The sequence below is a fragment of the Lycium ferocissimum genome, chromosome 10 (genome assembly GCF_029784015.1).
Source record: "Lycium ferocissimum isolate CSIRO_LF1 chromosome 10, AGI_CSIRO_Lferr_CH_V1, whole genome shotgun sequence".
NCBI lineage: Eukaryota > Viridiplantae > Streptophyta > Magnoliopsida > Solanales > Solanaceae > Lycium > Lycium ferocissimum.
This window is the reverse complement of record NC_081351.1, coordinates 43,928,286-43,951,322: the sequence shown is the minus strand read 5'-3', so window position 1 is coordinate 43,951,322 and position 23,037 is coordinate 43,928,286. Positions and strand designations below refer to the sequence as shown.

Genomic DNA, 23,037 nt, shown 5'->3' with positions numbered 1-23,037 from the left:
ACTTCATCTATTAATTTTTGAAGAACTTGAAAAGTCAAAAGTCAACAAGTATAAGTGCACGAAGGAAATAAATGTGTCGGAGAATTAAATTTGAAATGCATACGTATATACATGAGAAGAGATAAATATTGATCTTATGACATATGTTACACGAATAAAAAAGTAGTTGGTAAAAATGTACAACTTATATAGCTTGTGGTACAAATTTGTATTACTGTGTTAGTCCTCTCTTCACACTTATATATATTAGAAATATTTTAGACGTACAATAACAATATGCTTGTTACATTGGAAATATGACACAGAGTGATCTCGAATTTCAACTTGAAAGTTATATTTCTTAATCTCCCCACTTGTCTTTCCTTAATTAAATGGTACGTGATTCATAAAAAGAAACTCAAGTTTTAGCTTTGAAGTTTTGTTGCTCAATACACACTCGACACTCCTCTACTTTGGTAAATTTTTGACCGGCACATCATAATTGCCTTAGAAACTTTCCTATAATCCTCCAACATTTTCAAAATTGTTTGATCTTGATAACGTTAAAAGTCCTATTTTTCCAACAAAGGTATCTTGTCATTTCAATCAATGCAGTGATCAACCGTTTTGTGCATTTAGCCACTGCAAGTCTGCAACAGTAAATTTGGACTAATTTTAATGTGTTTTAATGTGACATCCTTTAAATCTTAAAATTGTGTGATCTTTGAAAACATTAGGGATCCTGTGTTTCAACTAAGATATTCTTGTTAATTGAGTGTCTTGCGAAATATATCCAGTTTATTAGTACACTAGTGAGGCACTTATACATTGAAAAGAAGGTTCAAACAACTGTTTGGTTATAGATTGTATCCAGCTTCTCACTCTAACTTGAAGTTGGATTTTTCAAGTTTGAAACAGTGGGGAGAATCAGTTCTCCACTGAATCTTTTTACTCCACTCACAAAATTTCAAACTTTTTTACAAGTGAAACGCATGTCCAGGCACAAGCTCAACTTTCAAATGTCATCTTTTAGCTTAAGTCCTTTTCTTTTACGAATTTCAACCAAATATGTCTGGAATGTTCTTTATAAGCTATTGAATGTTCCATAGGTAACAACCAACGGGCCTGGATGTTCTTTGTAAGCTATTGAAGAAGTGGTCGTTTTGCTCAACTGCATTATCCTTGCCCTGGTTATCATTTCCTCTCCTTATTGGAACTAGGCTCTCCTTGTAATTGAAAACCCAATAGCGACCCATGATTAAGTCCAGCTGAACCCCGAGATCTGTATCTTGCCTCGTTGTAGGGTCATATAGCACCAGCTGTGAAGTTTCAAAGCTTTCGAAAATCATCTTATCATCCTCCCAGACACTGCGAGGCCAATAAGCAACTTTTGTTTGAGGTTGAACAGTAGTAAGAACTTTTGTCCAACTACCCTCTTGTTTCATTACCCACACATCATATATGCATGCCATTGGCTTACCAGAGTCGATAACTAAGATAGCAAGCGACTCACCACGCAACATGAGCTTTCCCCACTGTGCATTTGGAATAACTGGTCCTTGCATCTCCCCAAATTGTTCGCTTCCCATGTCAAATGAACATATGCGCTAGCTTTTATTGTCTAGGCGTCCAGAGAGCCGATAATATACCCCGTTGAGATATGTGGAACCAATGGGCTCGTGTAAGCTACAACAGTAAGGGAATTCAGATTTCAGGTTCTTCCAAAATTTGTTGCGTAAGGAATAGACACTGATAAAGTAATTAGGAGAAACATCCAGTCCCCAGTCATCCCAAAATATTCGAACCCATAGAACCTTATAATCTCGAGTCGACGGGTCAAACCCAAATGCAAATTCATAATCAGGTTCTTCGAGTGGATGAAACTCAAAAGACACAGGAGGCAGAGGCCAGAACTCCCTGGTGGCCGGATTCCACAAAGCCAAGCGAGAATCATCTTCAGCATGAGACTCCGCTTTCTCCAGTAAGAATAGGCCATCAACTGGGCCAGCAACGGACATGAAATCAGTGCTCCCCCTCCACCCCCCCCCCCCACCCCACCCCACCAAAACTGATGGAGAATTTTTTGTTCAGGGTGAACACCTGGAACTATTTTGTCAGGAAATAAGGAGAAATCAACGGACTTCATCTAACGACATTGTTAAGTTACAAATGAGGAGACGGGCGCGATTGTTCTTGTGATGAAAATGATTTTCTATGAAACTCGGACTTTTGATGAGAGCATACCAATGCTTGCACACACATTTGCAACGCAAGAGTGTTTCCACAGGCAACCTCAATAGAACATCCACTAATAAATCTTCGGTTAAATGACGTCTACCAACCAAAATGGTGGGTCGCTTGCTCCCCAGCTTATCTCCTGGAAATATAAGAAAATCTCTAGTATCTAAGAAACAAACTGAGACCACATACAAACTTATTGAAAGAGAATAGATCAAGACAACAGGCACTAGACACAATACAAAGTGCAATAAGAAAAAAATCAAGCAGCACTATTTATCATGTGATCAAAGTATCAAACTAAGGAGAACTGAAAAGACAAAAACAAATAGAAAAATGGACAGAAATAAATTCATAGATGGCTACAATTAGGTTGTATTTGCCTGCTAACAACAGAAGGGGAAAGACTAGATCAAGAAAAATGGAACGTCGTAACGAAAACAAAGAAAAGTGCACATTTGCAGCTGCAACACCCCACATGAACAATACAGAAAAGAACACAGGGTGTCTCATCTATGAGAGTGATGTCAACTACTTTTCTTAACTATATTACATGAAAGTCAGCTTCAGACTTTATATCTGGAACCCACTTTTGCAACTGCTAGGACAAATCACTTAAAGATATGACAGGTGGGAAGATATGTAAGAAGAAGCTTCTTCAAATGTGTATCCCTTTTGTGATTGTGGTCCATTCTTTTCCTCCATTCATTATCATTGTATGCTTCTTATCCGGTGTATGCTGAAAAACTTTATTAGGAAAATGTTGTTTAGTTAGACTTGGTCAACAAAAATATGAATTTCCATTTGCTGCCTCAAGTCAAAGACTTTTACCTCTCTATTATGTTCTGATAAAGGTGAATTGATCCTTGTGGGTCTTTAATTACAGAAAAGGGTCAGATTTGCCCTTGTACTCTCAGAAATAAGCTATACTTGCCCTTCGTTATAAATATTTAACATATTTGCCTTATCATCCTACTTTAGGGCCATATTTTCCCTTGTACTCTAAAAAAAGTCATGTTTATCCCTACTTCATTAAGTCCTCATGTCCCACCCTAATTTTCTTATGTGGTGCCATAAGAATTATTTTTTTGAATCGAAACCGTTACCAGTATTGGAATGTAATAAGCTCCAATTAGAGCAGAATTGATACAGAGGATCTGATATACTCAGACCACAACTAGTTAATGGTTATGTGTAATTTAGTTTCATTTCTCTTTTTTGGCTTAGTAAGAAAAAATGGGTTCTTAGATTAACCTGTTACTGGATTGATGGTCGTTGTGATTGTTACCATGTTGATGCCATTTGTATTAGTGGTATCTCTGTATGCAAAGTTTAGGGTTCTTTGTTTTCGTCACGGTAAACTTTCCTCAGATCCGGAAGAAAACTAGAAACTCACATGGAGCTCGAGAGAGAAGAAAGGATGGAGAAATGGAATAGATATTTTTCTGTTTTTTAATCATTTGGTATGCATACAGTTATTTATAAAAAGCTGTGTCGGCTGTCAAACTAAACTAACAACTTTCAACTGATGCACTAACTAACCAACTTAGGATGCATCCATGTGTAGCTCATGCGCATTGTATTAGTGTAGACTTTAACACTCCCCCTCAAGCAGGAGGGTGAAGTAAGTAGAAGACTCCTAGCTTGCACAACAAATATATGTGCTGAACTCGACCAAGCCCTTTTGTAAGATCTGCCTGCTGATCTTTGGTTCCAACATAAGAAGCCTCCACCACTCCTCCTTTGATCTTGTCCCGAATGAAATGACAATCATTCTCGATGTCTTTTGTTCGCTCGTGGAAAATAGGATTGTGTACTATTTGCATAGCAGCTTCTGTTAACTTGATATTTCACTGCCTAGAAGCCTGTTTGAGCCCATACAGTGATTTCAATAAGTGACGCACCTTGTGCTCCCCCTGCTTCCCAAACCCAGGAGACAATTCCATGTACACCTCCTCACTAAGATCACCTTGTAAAAAGGCATTGTAAACATCCATTTGAAACATGTGCCATCCTTAAGAAGCAGCCAGAGCTATAACAGATCTCACTGTGACCATCTTGGCCATAGCTGAAAATGTGTCATGGTAATCTAGCCCCTCCTTCTGGCTATAACCTTTTGCCACCAGCCCAGCCTTAACCTCTCTACACTACCATCAGCTTTATACATAATTTTGTACACCCATTTAGAGCCCACAACATTTTCTCAAGGAGGCAAAGAAACAATCCTCCAAGTTTCATTAGCCTCAAGTGCCTGTATCTCCAGTTGCATTGCCTCAACCCACCTTGGGTCCTGAGCAGCTTCTTTAAAAGTCCTAGGCTCAAGTTGGGCAGAGAATTTAGCTAAGAAACTTTGGAAATGTGAAGATGTCTGGTCATATGATAAGTAATGTGAGACAGTCCTTCAACAACAGAGGTTCTTTTTTTTTTTTTTTTTTTTTTTTTTTTTTTGTAGGAATTGGAACTCGGAGATTTATGCGGAATAATACAAACCTTCTTCTCTAGGGTCGATGTGTGTTACTACCACCAATTGCCAAACGGTTTCTTACAAGATCACTTGTGGAGTCTTGTAAACTATCCACAGCAACTACACTCTTTTGTTTAAGGAAAACTCACTCAATGTATTTTGTGTTGTGTTTGGATGATCTCTACTGATCCCTTTTATAGGACAATGTTGAAACTTATAACTCCAATTCATTCAAGAGCTACATCACCCCTTATCCCTTAACTCCACTTAATTCATGAATCACATAACTCTTTCTCTCTTTACCATAGGGAGTTATTTAGTTGAGTTGTAACTTGCCTTCATGAATGAAGCAAGTTATGGGTTTTCCCATCAATGGGTGTACATCGGTTTCCAACACTGGTACCGTTGTATTCCTCAGCATTAAGGGTATGCTGGCGACCTCCAAAAAGAAAACAAAAAAGAAAGAAAAGAAAAAAAAGAGCAAGAGGGAGCTACTTCCAGAGATCCTACAAATTCTACAAGTTGATCTGCTTCTTCTATACATTGTTCTTTGCACCAAAAATAAAAAGATACAATACAATTTCCCTTTACATTATGAATAGAATTGGATCTATCTTCAAAAGATCTTTCATTCCTCTCCTGCCATACAGACCAACAAACACTGGCAGGGATAATCCTCCTCCCACTTCTTCTGACTCTTACTTCCCCCTCTTCTCACCCAACAACTCAGTAGATTTGACGTGTGCTCTGGCATGGTCCAATTGACCTTTGTGAGGCTAAAAAATATTTCCCAAATCTGAGTTGTAAATCTGTAGTGGAGAAACAGATGATTGTTTGTTTCCCTTGTTTCATTGCATAAGCAGCATATAGAAACTACAGGTAGCCCCTTTTTCTGGAGCACGTCATGTGTTAGGCAAGATCTCCTAGCCACCAGCCAAGTGAAACATTTTACTTTGAGTGGTGCTATGCTAGGCAAGATCTCCTAGCCACCAGCCAAGTGAAACATTTTACTTTGAGTGGTGCTATGCTTTTCCAGATTATCCTCCATAAGTGTGGGTTGTCTCTTGCCAATCCCATAATATCCCTTCTAAACTCTATTAGCTGAGAACACTCCATCCCTGCTATGTTTCCATCCCAGCTTGTCAGACTCAGTAGAAATACCTGTAAAACCTTCAATATCCTTCAAAAGATTTGCCACTCTTTCAACCTCCCAGTCATTCAAATACCTTTTGAAGTTTAAATTCCGTCCATGAGGGCTCCAGCAATCAAAAACAGTAGCATCAGGATTGTTGCATAACAAGAATAAATCGGATATGAGTCCTTTAAAGCAACCTGACCATTCCAACTTTCCTTCCAAAAAACAGTTCTCCTGCCATTGCCTACTATAATACAAGAATTCACTTCCAATTTTGGCCATAAATCTCTGATTGATCACCACACCCCTACTCCATAAGTGTTTGTTACTGTACTTGTGCGCCAGGGACTTGTTTGTCCATATTTGCACTGCATCACTTCCTTCCATAAGGCTTGTTCTTCAACATTGTACCTCCACAACCGCTTCATCAAAAGGCTATTGTTCTGCAACCTCAAATTTCTACTTCCAAGTCCTCCCTATTCTTTGCTCAATTGAGTGCTTTGCCATTTGACTAAATTATATCCTCTGTTTTCTTTTCTGCCATGCCTTAAGAAATCCCTTCTCAGTTTGTCAAGCTTCTTCGCCACCTTTGTTGGAACAGGAAAAAGGGACATTACATAGGTTGGTAATGAATCTAAAACAGCATTGATCAGAGTGAGGAGTTGAGTCAACCAGATAGGTTCTTTACTCACTCTAGATGATTTTCTAGAAGATACTTCTATAGGAGTTGAATTGGCAAGCTGTTGAGAGGTGATTTCTTGTACAGGTTCAGAAGGAATTTTATGTATGGGTTCAGGCTGTTGAGAAATGATTCTTTGTACAGGTTCAGAAGGGATTTCTTGTACAGATTAAGGTTCACACTGAGATATAGTTTCAGGTAATGAAAGAGAATTCCTCCTCAGTTGGAGGATCAAGCTGAATAAGCATCTCTTCATTTAGCAACTGTAACTCTTCTGGAGGAGATTGAATAGGCTGCAGCTTGATCCTCAGTTGGAGGATCAAGCTGAATAGGTTGAGCATCATGGAAAGGAAATACTGCTTCCCTAAATACCACATCTTTACTAAAAAAAAAAAAAAACTGATGTGTGACTAGATCCAGCAGTATATAACCTTTCTGAGCCTCTGAAAAGCCCATTAGTGCTGCAGCTCTTGCTCATGCAGCAAACTTGTCCCCCTTTAGTGTGGCTGTTGCATAGCACAGACATCCCATTACTCTAAGATGATCTATGGACATCTTCCTCTTGTGTAGTAACTCAGAAGGGACCTTGCCATTCAAAGCACTAGAGGGCAGTCTACTTATAAAGTAGACAGCAGCTCTAATGAATGCCTCCAATACTTGATGGGAATATGTGCTTGAAATCTCAGTGCCCTAGCTGTATCAAAGATGTGCCTATGCTCTCTTTCCACAATGCCATTTTGTTATGGTGTATATACACAACTACTTTGATGAATAATTACTAATTCTAGGAACAGCTCAATATATTGAGAGTTGAAGAACCTGTGCCATTACCAGTTCTAATCACTTTCACCATTACACCAAATTGATTCTTAAATATAGAAAAGAAAAGCTTTAGTGCTACAATAACTTCTGTTTTTAACCGTAACAAGTAAGCCCAAGTCTATCTGCTATGGTCATCAACAACAGTAAGAAAATATTGCTTTCTATCAAAAGTTGTTGTCTTGTAAGGACCCCACAAATCCAAGTGTACAAGAGTAAATGGTGAATTTGATCTTGAACTATTACAGGGAAATTTCAATTTGGCCTGCTTGGCTAAAGGACATACACGGCATTTATTTGTCGAGTAACTATTGAAAGCAGCCTTTAGAAAATCCAGTCCCTTCATTGTGGAAGGTGAACAGTGTCCCAGCCTCCTATGCCACAGACTAAGCTCTTCTTCTCTCTTTATTGTTGCAGCAATGTGCACAGCACCTTTATTCCATCCTTGCACAGCATCACTCAGAATGTACAGACCATCTCTTTCCTTACCAACCCCCTTGACCCTGCAACTTGAGAGATCCTGAAATACACATAGATCAGGGAGAAAAGTAACAGCACAAGAAAGTTCCTTGGTTAACCTAGATACAGACAGAAAGTTGAACCTAAAATCTGGGACATGTAGTACATTTTTCACTACTTCATTACCAAATAGTGTTAGACTACCAAAGTGAGTATATCAGCCTTTCCTCCAGTTGGCAGTTGTACCCTATCTCCTGTTTTCCCTATTGCTTCTATAATCTCATTTAAAATTTCAGATTTGCTGAAACATGGTGTGTTGCACCACAGTCGCCATACCTGCCAAGTTGACCTTTTTATCACAGCTAGTATCCTTGTTCAGCATGCCAAGTATCTACTTATACTGCTTTTCAGTGAACAAGGCTCCTCTGCCCTAATGTTCAACAGATCTTTGACCTTCTATGAAATCATGAAGCTGACTAGATCCTTCACCAGCTACATTGTTTACAGTAGTAAATCTCCCTTTTTCTTCAGATGGATATCCTATCACCTTCCAGCATCGGTCCTTTATATGACCCTTCTTCTGACAGACCTCACAAACTAGATAAGGTTTTTTTCCTTGGTAAGGCTGTCCTCTACCAACTGAGCCTTGATAAGGCTATCCCGTACCAGCTGAAGTTTGATGATTCTGTCCTCTACCAAATTGCATTGCCAGAATCATTTTGTCCAGTTTTTGTATTGCCGTTTACACTAGTGGACTTATCACTTTCTACTTCAATTATCATTGCATACGCTTGGTTAACTGTCGGCGCAATATTTTTTAGCAGAATCTGCCTCCTAGTGTGGTCGTACGACTCATTCAAACCTCCTAAGAATTGCAATAATCTCCGTTCCTGGAGATGTTCCACATAGTCCTTGGATTTTTGGCATCCACACTTAGGAGTAGGGATAATCATGTCATATTCATCCCATAATTCCATCAACCTTGAGTAATAAACTGAAAAAGTGACTGTACCTTGTTGAGAGTATTGCAATCTCTCTATGCAGTTGGAAAGTTCTCATTCGATTCACTTTGTTGAATCTCTCCTACAAGTCCTCCCAAAGCGCATGCACATTCGAATCATACACAATTCTGTTCAGCAAATTCTTCGAGACTGAACTCGTGATCCAGGAGTGCACTATCGCATCACATTTCTCCCATAAATGATGTAATTCCTTCTTTTGTGTCTCTTTTTTGCAAGTTCTGTTCACAAAACCTAATTTCCTTTTCCTAGCAATGCAAATTTCATGGATTTTCTCCATAAGCCGTAATTTCAGCATCAGTAAGTTCAGTTGTAATCGAGAATGATCCCGGGGTGTCCAAAGCTTAAAGATACAGTATATGATTGTGATCCACCGCCACCTTGTTGATGGAACTTCTTCGAGCACCTCAGGCATTTATTAATTTGTAATTCTCAGACCTAATTATGGAATTTGTTCAGCAATTAGTGCGCTGAAGACACCTGCTCTGATACCATGTCAACTTTCCTTAGATCCAGAAGTAAACTAGAAACTCACATGGAGCTCGAGAGAGAAGAAAGGATGGAGAAATGGAATCGATATTTTTTTGTCATTAATCATTTGGTATACATACAGTTATTTACACAAAGTTGTGCCAGATGTCAAAATAAACTAACAACTTTTAACTGATGCACTAACTAACCAACTTAGGATGCATTCATGTGTAGCTCATGTGCATTGTATAAGTGTAGACTTTAACACGCATTTTGGTCAATGCGAATGCTGCTTGCTTTTTTTTCTTTTCTCTTTGGAGCATATGTGAGTTTTAAGAAAAGGGAATACAGATGATGTTCGGGCTGATAATAGCTGAATGTTGATGAAAATCTAGCTGCAAATAGATATGCATCAGTAGATTTAAGAAAAGGGAATATAGAAGAAAGCTTCGCACGTAATAATAGAGTTTGCTATTTATTGATTACGGATACTAAAGTCGCACTTATCCTATTGGCTTTCCGAATTTCAAATCTCCTTTACTCCAGCTTTGTCTCTATTGTGTTTGAGGTTAAAGTTTGCTTCTGACGCATTGACGCCGCGGTTCAACAGTAATTGTGGAAGATAAGGTAATGGAAAGTCTTATCGGGAAAGATCCTGGATATTCGGTTGGAGTAGGAAAATATCAAACTTGATATGAAAGATTCAATTGGAAAATAGCCACGTGTGCACCACACATAAGAAAATTAGGGTGGGACATGGAGATATAACAGTGTATCGATAAATATGACTTTTTTTAAGAGTTTATAAGGGCAAATATGTCCCAAAAGTTGGATGTCAAGGGCAAACCTGTTGAAAAAGTACAACCAAGGGCAAATCTGACCCTATACTTAAATATGTCGTAACATATATTTGTAGGTCGTAAGCCAACACTCGTATTCATAATCGAGTCTATACCCCGAATCGTAAAATATATGTGATGAAGTGTAACACCCCGCATCTTGGAACTATGTCTAAGCTCATATCATTAGAGTTCTAGTGGAAACATTTAAGGTTTTGACGTTTTGCGAAAATGGTTCATGGGCCTATTTCGGGCAGCGATAACTCCTTGATCGGTTTGGAATTTGGGAAGGTACTATCAATGAAGTTGTAGTATGCAGAAATACCTTTCTAACGATATAAGGACCAAGCCAATCAGAGATCGGAGCAAGGAGATATGATCGTCTCAATATGGCTAATAGTAAGGCACTTGAAATCCTATAGAATCGGCTAAGTTTTCGATACGTCTGCCTTCCAGTCAACTTTAGTGAAAATCCGTTGGGAATTTGAGAAAACTTCCTCAATGAAAGTTGTAGCCCTTTGAAATAGCTTTCCAACGGTATCTTACGGGGTCAAACGGTCATCTGTGCAAAAAGTTATGCCCATTTTACTGAAGCCTATTCGCTGGAAATTTTGCCCGGCGTAACGGTGACGTTACGGACCGTAACTCGTGTTACGGGCCGTAACAGTGGACTGTAACGTCCCAAAAATTTCCAGAAGCTCACTGGAAATTTTCACCAAGGTACGGTACAAAGTTACGGTCCGTACCTTGTGTTACGGGACCGTAACAGTGACCGTATCTTGGTCCGTATATACGTTTCGGGTCACCTGACTTCGGGAGGCCATAACCCTATCATAAATTGGGAATTTGGGAAAACTCAAAGAACGAAAGTTTTAGATAATTGAAAAACCTTTCCAACCATAGGTCGTGGGTTCATAGGCGACGTCGGGATAGGGAGATATAGACGTTTTAAGACAGATAGGTCTCAACCCGTTTTCAAGTTGGGTCAACCCATTTTCCCTTAGTATTTAAGGGAAATGAAAACCCTAGCAGCCTCCATTTCCCTCAAATTTCAGATTTTTAGAGAGAGGAAGTGAGAGAGAGGAGAGCTAGAGAGAGAAAGTAGGAAATCAACCAAGTTTAAGGCCCCAAATCCCGAAGCTCGTGAAGGATAAAGTGTAGTACAAGTTGTTGCCGTCATTTTAAGCTAAAGATCGGACTTGGGGGTGTTGATTTCGTGGTGACTACCCAAAAAGGTAATGTTTCTACCCCTAATCAATTGTAGTTGTGAATTGATGAACTCTTGGGAGAATAATAATTGGTTTGTTGAAAAGAATCATATGAACTATGCTAGAGTTGTTGGATTGTTGACTTGGAATTGTTATATTCATATGGGTGATGAAGAATGATGTTAATTACATCTAATTGAGATTTTAGAATTTGCTAGAAGTAATAGAATGGGGATTTGGTGAAGAAAACACCATTAATGAGGGTTGTGGAGTTTCATGTCCACCAAGTGTTTGATAAAATGCTTAGATGAACAAAGCATGGATATTGTTGCTAACATAGAATCCCTATGACATGTACTGCTATAGATTAAAGTTGAAGGATTGGAGGACATTGTGATACGCTCAAAAGCAGGAAGTTAAGGTATGTAGAACTTCCACCCACATGTGGGAATCTCTACGTTCTTCCCCATGATCCGTTTCTTAAAATCCATGAAGTTCAAATCCTAGGGCATTAAACCCAACATATTGGTAGCCCGTAATTATGTATGTATGTACATGAATTTTGTATCTATGTTCGTTATTGTATTCCTAATCCTCCATTACGGATATTAGGAATCCTAGCTAAATCCATGAATCATGAATTCTTCCTCATGTGTTCTCATTATGTTTATATGAAACTTTATGATTTCATCCAGAAGTTACAAGCATGTTTTGAAGTCAAGTATATATACATGATTATGAACTATTGTTATTACTCATGCATCAAAAACATGTTTTGCAAGATTATGACAAGTTATCTTATGAAACTATATTTACAAGTTATGATTTATGAAAACCATGTACAAGCAAGTTATGATTCATGAAAACCATGTACAAGCAAGTTATGATCATGAATACCATGTACAAGCAAGTTACGATTCATGATATACCATGGGCAAAGAAGTGCCACTATTTTACATGTTCATGTTTTGGGAGTTGCATTAATTACCGAGGAGGGCTTCGGATAGCCCGAAACTACGTAGCCACCGTAGGATGAGGATCGCTCCACCCATGTCCCGGACGATCTCTCATAATGACCGGATCCTTTCATATTTTATTAAATCTCATGTTCCCTCGGGCAAGGACCGAGTGTTCTGTCGGGGGACGCAAGCACCGAACCATGGATCGGTTATAAGTTATTGCTCTCCCTACTTATGATATTTTTACCATGTTTTATATATATATGTATACACTCATGTTCATGTCCAGGTTTTCGGTTTCGGTTCTTATCATATTATTTCACGTCCCATGTTATTTCATTCATTTGCTTTACATACCAAGACATTCAATGTCCGACGTCCCCTTTTTATCGCTCTCGGGCCCGCATTTCACGATGCAGGTACCGATATACGTGACGATACATCCGCTTCGCAGGACGATCCGTATCGGCTTATTGGTGAGCCCCATCTCATTCGGGGTTTAGTCAACTTTTGTTTTTATGGTTCGTTATGCATCTAAGGTATCTTGGGGGCCTTGTCCCGATAAGCATGTTTTCCAAATCGACTCATGATAGGTTTCATAGACTAGACAAGTCGATTATGTTATGTCGTACATCCTAATCGTATAGCCATTTTTGGCTCATTCATGTTATTTCCGCACTCATGTTTAAACAAGTATTTTGTTAAGTATTATGACTCACCATGTTTTATAAAGGCTCATCATGCATTCACGTTATATTCCGCTTATGTTATGTATCATAATAATTCGGCAAGCCATGTGGTTCGCTCGGTCACATGGGCACCGAGTGCCGTGTTACGTCCGAGCCATGGTTCGGGGCGTGACAAAACTTGGTATCGAGCCTAGGTTCAAGAGTCTTTAGGGGAGTCTATGAAACCGTGTCCGGTGGGGTCATTTTTATATGTGTGAGGGCCCCATACATATAAACAATTGACCACCAAGACATTCGGATTTGTCTCATTTCTTTCCACTCTAGATCGTGCCACGAAGCTTAGAGCAATAAGTAACTTCTCTCTTATCTCGAATTACGTACGTTTCGAATACTAGAGATGAACAGTAATTCAAGGTCCAAGTAAGGATGTTTACCCATGTGGGTACAATTACGCAATACTTACCGGTAAAACGAGACTTCAAGTGCTATTGAAAGTGGAATACAATGTAAGTTGCGAGAAGGGGTGTAGTGGAATGAATGGTATGTTGAATGAAAATAATGTCCTTGAGCATGGAATACAACAGGGGAGAGGATATTAGAGAAATTAGAAAAAGAGCCAAGTCAACAAGAAAAAGGTAAATGGAGCATCTCAAGGAAGAGGTGGCGAGTGCTCTATCGGAGGTCATTAGGACCCACTCCATCCGTTAGCGATTCACATTGAAAGGGAAAATAAAAAAGTGTAACAGTGCACGCTTTGATTTGGACATATGAGGTAAGTTCATAATTTTTATACCGTGTTGAAATTGGGAGCCCGTGTGGCTATGATATGATATGATATATATATGTATATATATGCCGGCTCGCGAGGCATTGTATTTCCCCGCGTGTTTTGGGATAGTAAGAAATACAAAGGAAACTCGCCAAAATTTTTCCTAGAAATAGAAGGAAATGAGATATAAGTTCGTAATATGTACGGAAAAGCACACACCCGTAATGATAAGATTTGACTAAGTTATGATTACGGATGACTTTGAGAAATAAGATTTGATTCCTATTCGAGATGAAAACCTCGAGCGTGTGACATACTCGTATATCCGAACGTGTATTGGAAAACAAGGGCTTAATTTAAGTTCGGAGTAGAGTGATTAGTAGAAGAAGAAATCGGCGTAAGGGAGCAACCTATAGAAGAATAGCCTTTAAGAGTTTTCAAAAGAGGTTGTCCTAAGAATTACAAGTGAGCGAGTTAAGTCGTTAAGATTAGAGTATCCGTTTACGAATACGGTAGCAACCCGTTCATGTAAGTAAATTTAGTTCTTTTCTCCATGAGAAATTGGTCGATGTGAGTCAAAAAAAAAAAAAAGTCGTTGTCAGTACAAAGGAATTGCGAGAAGGTGCACGGAATGTTAATTGGATCCCATCAAAAGAAGAATTTGTAAGTATAAGACGTTAGCCTTGGTCAAGGAGATACATAAATCTCCGGTAAGTCCAGTGAGATAATTGAAGACCCGAAAGGTTAGTACGAGATATGAAGAACCTTAATTCAGTTTAGGTTGGCATAATGAGATAGCCTCCATAGGAATATGCCTAACTCGAAGTGAGTAGAATGATGTCAAACGGATCGTGTCAAGTTCAATTACTATCGATTAGGCGATCACGAAAAGCTATAAGATCATGCCCAGCGATGTGTCATAAGGGCGATTACCGCACAAGACTCTAATCTTTAAGGTGCTCGTGAAAGACTTAGCGCACCACCGTACTATGAGTATTTTAGAAAGTATCTCAAAAAAAAAATAAAAATCAAGTATGGGAAGATGTACCATGATTTAGGCAGAGAACTAAGGTGAAAAGTTCACTTCTTATCCAAGCTAGGAATTTGACTTTCAAACTCCGAAGTGGGTGGAGTTATTGCCCGAACATGGCATTCACGCTTAGTTAAGTTCAGGAGAAGAGTTTGGGTGATTCCTACTTGTCTGAGATGAAAGAGAGATTCACGAATAGAAAGCCTTAGCTTTTGAGCGGAGGGAGATAATGGTACCTTGAGATATCAAGGCGAGATTATGCGTTTCGTATGTAGATGGACTCGGAGAACTATTTATGTCTCACCATCGTTCTACCTCGTTCAACTAGGAGGCATGATTTAATTTGGGTGTCAGGATAGACTTACGAAGTCGACACTTTTTGCCCGTCAAAACTACGGATTCTGCCAAAGAAGATTATGCAAAGTCACGTTAATGAGATCGTCGTATTGTGACGGGACACCAAAGTGTCCATTATTTCGACCGCTGGTGCTCGGTTCACGGCGAACTTCGGAAATCCTTTCGGAAAGATTAGGTACCAAGGTGAACCTCAAAGGCCATCCACAAATCCTTTGACGGATGGCCGCGAGCGTACTATTCAGACTGCAGGATATGTTGAGAGCATGTGCCTTGATTTCAAAGGTAATGGGATGATCACTTGCCTCTTATCGAGTTCTCTATATAATAACGGCTTATCATGCTAGCATTGGGATGGCACCATTTGAAGCTCGTATGGGCGAAGGTGCATCACCAATTGGTTGGTTCGAGGTAGGTGAAGAAGCAGAGTTGTTAGGGACCGATTTGGTTTATCGGCGCGGAGAAAGTCAGGTTAATACGAGCGTTTAAAACGGCTCAAAGTCGCCATAAGTCTTATACGGATGCGAGACGAAGGATTTAGAATTTTCGATTGATGATTGGGTGTTCCTTAAAGTCTCACCTATGAAAGGTGTTATGAGATTTGGCAAGAAAGGGAAGCTAAGTCCTGAGATATATCGGACCCGCACCCCCACGAAAGTGTCGGTCTGCTGGCTTACTAACTTGAGTTGCACACAAGACTTCATCGCCGTACATCCCGTATTTCATGTGTCCATGTTGAGGAAATGTGTAGGAGACCCATCGTTGGTTGTTCCCGTTGATACTATAAGTTAAGGATGGTTTGACTTATGAAGAGATCCCCGTAGCCATTCTTGACCGTCAAGTTCGCAAGTCGAGAACTAAGGAAGTAGGCCTCGAAAAGTCTTATGGAGGAGCCGGAAAGGTTGAAGAGGCTACATGGGAAGCCGAAGACATGAAATCCGGATATCCCTACTTGTTTGAAGAGCGAGCAAATAAACTTCAAGGTAAATACTTTTAGTATTCATGTCATGTCCCTTATGTATTCATGCCCCTCGTTTCACGTTCAAGTTCATGTTCATGTCTTCGCTATTCATGTCTCATGTTCGGGCAACGATGTTTCATGAAACTATGTCATATCGAGTTTCATGCCCCATGTCATATTATGTCTCATGTTCCACGCTCATGTCATCTATCCGTTACCCATGTTCATGCCTCGCATTCATGTTTTCATATAACCATGTTATGTTAGTTCGGTCTCCATGTTTCATGTTATGTTTCCTTCATGTTTATGTAGTCAAGCCATGTCCAACCATATTCTTAACCATGACCCATCATTCGAGGACGAATGATCCCGAGGGGGATATTGTAACACCCCGCATCTTGGAACTATGTCTAAGCTCATATCATTAGAGTTAGCGGAAACATTTAAGGTTTTGACGTTTTGCGAAAATGGTTCATGGGCCTATTTCGGGCAATATAACTCCTTGATCGGTTTGGAATTTGGGAAGGTACTATCAATGAAGTTGTAGTATGCAGAAATACCTTTCTAACGATATAAGGACCAAGCCAATCGGAGATCGGAGCAAGGAGATATGATCGTCTCAATATGGCTAATAGTAAGGCACTTGAAATCCTATAGAATCGGCTAAGTTTCGATACGTCTGCCTTCCAGTCAACTTTGAGTGAAATCCGTTGGGAATTTGAGAAAACTTCCTCAATGAAAGTTGTAGCCCTTTGAAATAGCTTTCCAACGGTATCTTACGGTCAAAGCGGTCATCTGTGCAAAAAGTTATGCCCATTTTACCGAAGCCTATTCGCTGGTGAAAATTTTGCCCGGCGTAACGGTGACGTTACGGACCGTAACTCGTGTTACGGGCCGTAACAGTGGACCGTAACGTCCCAAAAATTTCCAGAAGCTCACTAAAATTTTCACCAAGGTACGGTACAAAGTACGGTGTCCGTACCTTGTGTTACGGACCGTAATTGCTTAGTACCGCATTCCGGTCCGTATACGTTTCAGGTCACCTGACTTCGGGAGGCCATAACCCTATCATAAATTGGGAATTTGGGAAAACTCAAAGAACGAAAGTTTTAGATAATTGAAAAACCTTTCCAACCATAGGTCGTGGGTTCATAGGCGACGTCGGGATAGGGAGATATAGACGTTTTAAGACAGATAGGTCTCAACCTTCGTTTTCAAGTTGGGTCAAACCCATTTTTCCCCTTAGTATTTAAGGAAATGAAAACCTAACAGCCTCCATTTCCTCAAATTTCAGATTTTTAGAGAGAGAGAGAGTGAGAGAGAGAGGAGAGCTAGAGAGAGAAATGAAATCAACCAAGTTTAAGGCCCCAAAATCCGAAGCTCAATGAAGGATAAAGTGTAGTACAAGTTGTTACCATTTTAAGCTAAAGATCGGACTTGGGGGTGTTGATTTCGTGGTGACTACCCAAAAAGGTAATGTTTCTACTCCCTAATCAATTGTAGTTGTGAATTGATGAACTCTTGGGAGAATAATAATTGGTTTGTTGAAAAGAATCATATGAACTATGCTAGAGTTGTTGGATTGTTGACTTGGAATTGTTATATTCATATGGGTGATGAAGAATGATGTTAATTACATCTAATTGAGATTTTAGAATTTGCTAGAAGTAATAGAATGGGGATTTTGGTGAAGAAAACACCATTAATGAGGGTTGTGGGTTTCATGTCCACCAAGTGTTTGATAAAATGCTTAGATGAACAAAGCATGGATATTGTTGCTAACGTAGAATCCCTATGACATGTGTTTGCTATAGATTAAAGTTGAAGGGATTGGAGGACATTGTGATACGCTCAAAAGCGAAGTTAAGGTATGTAGAACTTCCACCCACGTGTGGGAATCTCTACGTTCTTCCCAGCTGATCCGTTTCTTAAAATCCATGAAGTTCAAATCTAGGGCATTAAACCCAACATATTGGTAGCTCCGTAATTATGTATGTATGTACATGAATTTTGTATCTATGTTCGTTATTGTATTCCTAATCCTGCATTACGGATATTAGGAATCCTAGCCAAATCCATGAATCATGAATTCTTCCTCATGTGTTCTCATTATGTTTATATGAAACTTTATGATTTCATCCAGGAAGTTACAAGCATGTTTTGAAGTCAAGTATATACATGATTATGAACTATTGTTATTACTCATGCATCAAAAACATGTTTTGCAAGATTATGACAAGTTATCTTATGAAACTATATTTACAAGTTATGATTTATGAAAACCATGTACAAGCAAGTTATGATTCATGAAAACCATGTACAAGCAAGTTATGATCATGAATACCATGTACAAGCAAGTTACGATTCATGATATACCATGGCGACAAGTTGCCACTATTTTACATGTTCATGTTTTGGGAGTTGCATTAATTACCGAGGAGGGCTTCGTATAGCCCGAAACTACGTAGCCACCGTGGGATGAGGATCGCTCCACCCATGTCCCCGGACGATCTCTCATAATGACCGGATCCTTTCATATTTTATTAAATCTCATGTTCCCCACGGCAGGGCGGGTGTTACACGGCGGGACGCGACGCACCGCACCATGGATCGGTTATAAGTTATTGCTCTCCCTACTTATGATATTTTTACCATGTTTTATATATATATGTATACACTCATGTTCATTTTCGGTTTCGGTTCTTATCGTATTATTTCACGTCCCATGTTATTTCATTCGGTTGCTTTACATACCGATTACATTCAATGTGCCGACGTCCCTTATCGCCGGGAGCCTGCATTTCACGATGCGAGTGTACGATATACGAGACGATACATCGCTCGCAGGACAAAGATCCGTATCGGCTTATTGGTGAGCCCATCTCATTCGGGGTTTAGTCAACTTTTGTTTATGGTTCGTTATGCATCTAAGGTATCTCGGGGGCACTTTGTCCCAGTAAGCATGTTTTCCCGCCTCGACTCATGATAGAGGTTTCATAGACTAGACAAGTCGATTATGTTATGTCGGACATCACGAATCGTATAGTAATTTTTTACCATTCATGTTCCCGCACTCACGTTTAAACAAGTATTTTGTTAAGTATTATGACTACCATGTTTATAAAGGCTCATCATGCATTCACGTTATATTCCGCTTATGTTATGTATCATAATAATTGGCAAGCCATGTGGTTCGCTCGGTCACATGCAGTCAGGCACCGAGTGCCGTGTTACGTCCGAAGCCGTAGTTCGGGGGCGTGACATGAAGAATCCGCAATCTTATTGGGTACACACATCCGAGTCCAAGCAACATAGCATAAAACCATTTTCGTGTGTTGGAATCTAAAAGCTGATTTTCAGGCAGTGATGATATAGATTCAGCTTTAATGCCAGTTCTGCTTCTGAAATTTGTTTTTTTTTTTTTTTTTTTTTTTTTTTTTAATGACATGGGAACCGCAACCGCTACCCTTCGAGTGCGCACAAGGTAAACCCAGCTCCTGTGCAATAGCTCGAAAACCACACAGGAGAGATAACCGGCACTAGGCAAGCCTCATGTGACGAGCTCGACATATAGTTAATAAAAGATATATTGTCATCATTTCTAATAGTCTTATTAAGAAATTTACCCAACGGAAAATAGAAGATTAAAGAAACATTTACGCAATGGAAAATAGAAGATTAAAGAAACAAAATTTAGAAAAGTCTTCTTAAAATACCTGGCAATCATGGAGCAAGAAAGAATAGAAACCACAAAGAAAAATACAAATTACCATCTTAAAACAAGTCATTTGCCTTTCTAGTCTATTCTACACATCAACTTAGTTTATACAACCATTTTGCAGGTAATAAGAAACAATAAATATACACCCTTTTCGACTAATCACAATACTTGGTAATGGAACAAGTTTAACATCCATATTAAAAAATTTGTAAGTCTTCCCATTTACCTAGTAAAGAAGTGGTCATTTAGTTTTCCAGTGTTTTCATTAGCCAATCAATGATTTCCTCTTTGTTTTCCTCAACATCTCAACTTAGCATATACACAACCATTTTGCTGGTAATTTAAGAAGCATTAAACGGTAAAAATGCACACCCTTTTCCACTAACGTCAATTCACAACTCTTGGAAATGGTTTTAACTTGGCACAACTTGCAAAGAATCCTAGCAATTGAAAATTGAAAGATGCAAAGATTGGTCATAACTCATAAGAGCAAAAGCATAACCATAAAGAAGGTTAAAAAAATCATAGCAGAAACAAAGCAGCAAAACCCTATATGATCAAATAGTACAAGTCCAAGAGAAAAAAGGTAGAAAAGAATTTGGAATGTTACCTTATAAGTTGATGCAAAGAATGATTTTTATTAGTAAAGAAGAGGCAAAAGCTCGTCAATTTATTAGTATCAACTCTGGTGGTGTACCACGTTGGTGCAAAAAATCATACATATGACCATATAATAATAGTTGTCCTTATCAGTTGTCCACGCTGCTGAAACGGCATAATAAACACACAGGTCGTCAAACTTGAATTCAGCTGCCAAGTATTTTCTTCAACTTTGATATGCATAAATAGGTACTCAACTTATATAAAATTAAATATGTAAACATAAATCCAAATGTACCATATAAATTTTATCAGTGTCTTGATAATCATTTTATAAGTTGGAGTGTTTAACTAATAAAATGGAGAAAAATTGAGGTGCCTATTTGTGCACACTCAAAGTTAGAGAATGTACTAATTACCAACTGAAGTCAAGTCTGAAGGATTCAGCCAAAAATATTTTTAAATTTACAAAATTAAATAATTTTTTCCTATTTTGTCCTTAATATTAATTTTTTTTTAAAAAGTAATTAATATTTATTGGAGTGCAATTATAGATAAGGTAATATAGTAAAAATACACTTTTATTTATGATTTCTTAAAGGCCGTGTAAAAGGGAGTGGACAAGTAATATAGGCAAAAAGTATATTTTTTACCTTTCTAATATAAAAAAATATTTTGTAAAATACCGGAAAATCAATATTTTATATAATTTAGGACAAAATACTTAAATTCAACATGAAAAAGTTATTACAATGCAGATTTCATAAAATAGTTCATTAAATTAAGAAAAAGGAAAAAATATTATTTCTTAACATGCATCTTTTGGAAGGAAAAAGAAAGCTTAAATTAAGCTTAATTTACTTTTATGGAATTTTCGATTTTTTGAGTGTTTAATCTGAGAAAACATCTACAAAAATATGTTATATTTATTTATAAGTTAACTTTTTTCATTTCATCCTACAACAATATTTTCAAAAAATATTTTTGAAATTAATTGAATATTGTAATATTTCTTGGAAAAAGAAAAGTGCGCCCATATAAGTTCAATTCATAGAAACAAATGAAATTAATTTGACATATGAAAAGCTAAATTTGGATCATTGGAGAGTTTAATCTCAAAAATTTAAGTACACTAGAGATTCGAAAAACCATTGTTTGATTTTTTTTTATTTTTTTTTAAAGAAAAGAATCTAATAGATAAACTAAGAAAAATGTTTTCCTTAAATTTCAGACACGTTTTTGTACTTTAATATTCTAGAAGTCTTTTGATGTCAAATTGGTGTTACAAAAACAAAAAAGCAAGAGCATAACAAATTTAAAAAACATCTACAAATTGAAATTTTAACACCGGCTAAATAAAATATATAAAAATGTATCAAAATTATAAATCATAGTCCTTTTGTCTCAATCAGAAAATGAACTCCGAAGTATGGTTATTAATTAATCAAACTTTACATGCACACGCTTTCAACATAAAACTCATCAAATACATTATTATATTAAAAGACAAACTATAAAAAGAAATTATATATATATATATTCTGAATATGTTTGAAAAAACATTGTAGTTAAAGAAAATACAATTTGATCTCCAAACAGTAACAATACTAAACAATTGCAAAAAGTATATTTTTTACCTCTCTAATATTGAAAAATATTTTGCCAAATACCGGATAATCAATAATTTATATAATTTAGGACAAAATACTTAAATTCTACATGAAAAATTTATTACAATTCATAAAATAGTTCATTAAATTTAAGAAAAAAGAAAAAATCTTAACATGCATCTTTGGAAAAAGAGAGCTTAAATTAAGAACAATTTAATTTTATTCAATTTTCAGTACTTTTTTGTGTGTTTAATCTGAGAGAAAATCTACAAAAATATCTTGTAATATCAAGGCTCTTAATTAGTTATATTTATTTATAAGTAAAGTCTTTTGAAAACTCTTTTGATTTCATCATACAACAATATTTTTTACATTAATTGAATATTGTAATATCATTTGGCAAAAAATAAGTGCACCCATATAAGTTCAATTTTTAGAAACAAATGAAATTAATTTAACATATGAAAAGCTTAATTTGGATCATCGGAGACTTTAATCTCAAAAAATTTAAGTAAAGTAGAGATTAGAAAAGCCATTGTTTTATTATTATTTTTTAAGAAAAGAATCTAATATATAAACTAAGAAAAATGTTTTCCCTTAAATTTCAAATACGTTTTTGTACTTTAATATTTTAGAGGTCTTTTGATGTCAAATTGATGTTACAGAAACAAAGAAGCAAGAGCAAAATATCTACAAATTGAAATTTTAACACAGGCCAAATGAAACTAGTAAATAAAATATATAAAATGTTGTAAGGAAATAAAGGAATGAGAAAATTAATAAGGAAAATATATGGCACTGATTAGTTCGTTTTACGTCTTTCCATGTATAGTTTTATTTTAAAATTACTTTCTCTGTCGCAAAACATCTATCGTGGTTATTAAAAATAGTTGTTTGAAATTATTTGTCATTTTAGTAGTTCAGGGCACAATTAATTATTTTTTCTCATTTTACTCTTAGTAGAATTTTGTCATTAATGGAGATGGCACATAAATAGAGTAAACATTTCATAAGAGGGTTAAAATTAGACATTA

General features: G+C 37.4%; 1 pseudogene; it reads right to left on the bottom strand.

The window, feature by feature from the left end:
* Nucleotides 1–732: 732 nt before the first annotated feature.
* Nucleotides 733–20,373, bottom strand: LOC132034003 (F-box protein CPR1-like; annotated as a pseudogene).
* Between the last annotated feature and the right edge of the window lie 2,664 nt (nt 20,374–23,037).